This window comes from Rattus norvegicus, chromosome 2 (assembly GCF_021556685.1).
Source record: "Rattus norvegicus strain SHRSP/BbbUtx chromosome 2, alternate assembly SHRSP_T2T, whole genome shotgun sequence".
NCBI lineage: Eukaryota > Metazoa > Chordata > Mammalia > Rodentia > Muridae > Rattus > Rattus norvegicus.
The window spans coordinates 177,935,819-177,939,565 of NC_141535.1; the positions used below are offsets into that span (position 1 = coordinate 177,935,819).

At 46.4% G+C, this 3,747-nt stretch overlaps 1 pseudogene; it reads right to left on the reverse strand.

Moving 5' to 3' along the window:
- Nucleotides 1–2,814: 2,814 nt before the first annotated feature.
- Nudt5-ps2 (nudix hydrolase 5, pseudogene 2) lies at nt 2,815–3,451 on the reverse strand (annotated as a pseudogene).
- Nucleotides 3,452–3,747: the final 296 nt, after the last annotated feature.

Genomic DNA, 3,747 nt, shown 5'->3' on the forward strand with positions numbered 1-3,747 from the left:
TCTTAAAATTAATTTTTAACTTTATTTTTTTTTTTTTTTACTTTTCAGCCTTAATTTACTTTATTTTTCCCGCATAAACTTCCTTATATGGTAGCCACAGTTGGAACCTAGGTTCTCTGAAGGGGTTTTGTTGTGGGTTTTCATAGGATGGACATTGAATTCCTGACAAGGAGACTTTCCGGAGGCTGGGGGATCGAGTAGCTGTAGGTCTTGGAGAGAGCACCGAAGATGGCTTTGACAAAGTTTCCTAGGGTGGTAGTGAAGCACCTGGACGATGTGGAACAGTCATCAATACTGGCCTCCATCAGCAACTTCTTGGGCACAGGGGCAGAGACAATGCCAGTGCCTCTCAGGGCAAGGATGAGATGCACCATCACAAGCCACAGCTACCTGTCACCTTGCATGAAACACTGCCTCAACCAGTTGCCAACCTTATTCCCTCAGTAGCTTCTCTGCCCAGAGACGATGGAAAGCTTGGCCAAGATGATGACCCCTCCGATGGCAGTGGTTACTTCCTTGGAGGATTTAACACCAAGACCACTGTAGTCTCCAGTTGCAGCCAGAGCCTTGAAGCTGGTTGGTTGGTCAGCCTGAGTTTGCTTCCCACACCAACAAGACCTTTAGAACTTCAACCTTTAGGGATGTGCCCAGGAAAAAGTCGATAAACTCAGATTCCCTGATGATCAGGAACTGATGGTCAGGAAGAACAGGGGGATTGATTACCTCCTAGGGTTTCGATCTTCATGTCCTTGACTAGGCAGCTCAGTTGTTGATGGGAATCCACTCCTTGTCTTTAGCTTTACTTCCATGAGCCCTGTGTCCTCAAGCATGAGCAGGGGTCCCAGGACTGCTGCTAACTCATCTGTGGAAGCTGCATGGCCTCCTATTGGCTGTTTGGTGTTTTCCCAAAGAAGTGAGCGCTATAGGCTCCGAACTAGGCAGCAGAATAGAGCTGGCTCTGACCGTAGAGATCTGGGTGAGCTTGTCCTGAGGGTGTGAAGGGGACAGCTGGCCCCTGCCACTCATCTGCAGTGAGGTGGGATGGGCATGGGGGTGATACTCTTCCCCTCTCACTCCTTGCCACCTGTGGTAGTTTGGAAAGTAGCTGGTCATCACTAGGTACAGCACTTAGGAGATTTAATTCTCCTGGACAGCAAAGTGCCGACGAGCCACCTGGAGGGTATGTGGGAATAGCTGGTCCTGCTTCTCATCTGTTGTGAGGTGGTGTGGGTATGGGGAAGATGCCCTCTTTCTCTCTTACTGTAACCTGAGGCAGTTGGGTGAACCAGTCCAGAGGATGTGAGAACTGGAGAGCGCTTGATGAGCTCTGCACCTCGACCAGGGCAGAACAGTAGAGCTGGCTCTGGTGGTGTGGGTACAGGTGAGCCTGCCCCAAGGGCGCGAGAGAAGGAGAGCTGACCCTGCCCCCTGCTGGCTGCAACATTGCGTGAGTTAGCTGGAGCCGGGCTGAAGAGCTCGCCCTAGTGGTGCAAGTGTGGGAGAGCAGCAGGCTGACCAACTCAGCAAATACCCAGGTCCAGATCCAGGGCTTCGATTTGGTCCACCCCCAAATCTACCTCATTTATGAACTGCTGGAGCTGAAGCATGTGAAGCAGCCAATCCTGCAGAACGAAAGCTCCAGAATCTTCATGAAATAAGGCAACTACAGGATATCTGGGAGGAGTCCTTGTGAGGATTCAGTATTGATAGTATAGTGATAGGCCTTGAACCAGACTATCGCAATGACCCAGTGCAATGAACATCTGCAAGGAAAGATGTGTGGACAAAAGGATATACTGCATGACACATTGTGACACACTACAGCTTCTAGAGATGTATTCTGTGGTTTATTTTTGAACATTTTTGGCTTTTATTTTCTCTTGAGGGAGAGGTTGCAAGGGCAGAGGGTGGATACAAAGGAACAGGGAGATGAATGGGATTGGAGTGCATGATTTGAAACACAAAAAAATCAGTAAAAAGTTAAAAAAATAAGTGAGCTCTTTTTAAAAATTTAAGGTAGGAGAAGTTGTTTGAGGATACTGAGTTGCTGTTTGTTGGATATTTTGGCTAATCTCATCCCTTTGGTCCTGGGAGCCTCTTGCTTTCCTGGTACCTGGGACTTTCTAGTGGGTACCTCCAGTTCCCCATTCCCCACTGCTACACACCTCTCTTCAAATTCCTGACCCTCTGTACTTCTCCCTCTTCTCCACCCACACCTGATCCTACCCCTTTTCCCTCCCCTTCCTCTAATGATTATTTTGTCCCCCCCCCCTTTTTTGCCATGTGTGCTGCTTTACAATTTTATTCCCAGAACTTTGGAGAGACAGAGACAGATGAATCTCTTGAGTTCAAAGCCAGTCTGGTCTATAAAATAAGTTCCACGCTAGCCAGGGCTACACAGTGATACCCTGTCTCAAAGCAAAACAACAAAACCCAATCTAATTTTTGAACATGAGCCTAATAAACAAATATTTGCAGACTTAGGTGCACAATTTTTATTTTAGGAGTTGAGGGTAGAAATAGCTGACCTAATCTGCAGCTTGAGTCTATTCCTGAGAAATACCCTCACCTTCTAGGCTAGGTGAGTTATAAGAAATTTAAACATACCTAACTATACGTTCATTTCCATGAGTATTTAACAAGTTTAAACGAAGGTTACATTCTCTCTGTAATTATAATTCCATACCACATGCAGTCTGTGCTGCTTTTTATTTTATGAAAACGTTGATTTATGATCTACATGAAACCGTTGGATACATTAAATATTGAAGGCCTCATAGTTTCACTTACAAAACATGGCCAGTGTCCTTGGCCTTAAAATCTGAGGCAGGGCACTTTGAAGGGCTTCGAGTTCGCATGTTTCAGTGCCAGAGCATAGGTGTAGACCCCGGCATCTTCTGCTCCCAAAGCGTCAAGTCTTGTCAGCAGATCATTCTTTGGTAAAGAAATCACTTCCACAAATTCTCCATTTGGGTTTTGGCCTTACATTTACTGCATTATCTCCGTTGATGGTTACTGTCACAACATGCGTGGTGCAGTTTGGGAGGCCTGCATCCATACACACAGCTAGAGAGCATTCGGCAACATCACCTTTGTAACCAGTTTCTTCCTCCAGCTCCCGAAGAGCAGTCGCTTCTGGGCTTTCCTGATCTTTGATGAGCCCTGCTGGAAACTCCAGGCAGTAGACGCCTATCAGGGGCCAGAACTGCTTCACCAGAACAATGCACTCATGATGAAGCATACTTTGCAGGACTGGTATGATTGACAGGGCCTCAGCAGATTTTCCCTTTCTGGTTCTAAGTTTCACTTTTTGCCAGGTTCTAGTTTTACTGGTGGGGTCCATGTAAGTTGTTTTTTCAAATTTGACCCATTTTCCTTCTGAGCTCAACTCCTCTGAAATAATGCGTTACTTGGTGGGAGGAGAAGAGTCTTTTGATTCTTTGGCCTCCATTTCAACCTGGAAAGGTCAAGCTACACTAAGCTGTGGAATGTGGAAGGGATGGAGGAGGAAAGGAAAAAGGATCAGGCAGAAGCTGCAGTCTCTGTAGAATCAGACGCCACCGCTCCTTGTTCCCCCTTCTAAGTAGAACTGAAGCATCTACACTTTGGTCTTCCTTCTTCTTGAGCTTCATATGGTCTGTGATTTGTATCCTGGGTATTCCAAGTCTTTTGCCTAATATCTACTTGTCAGTGAGTACATACCATGTGTGTTCTTTTGTGACTGGGTTACCACACTCAGGATGATAT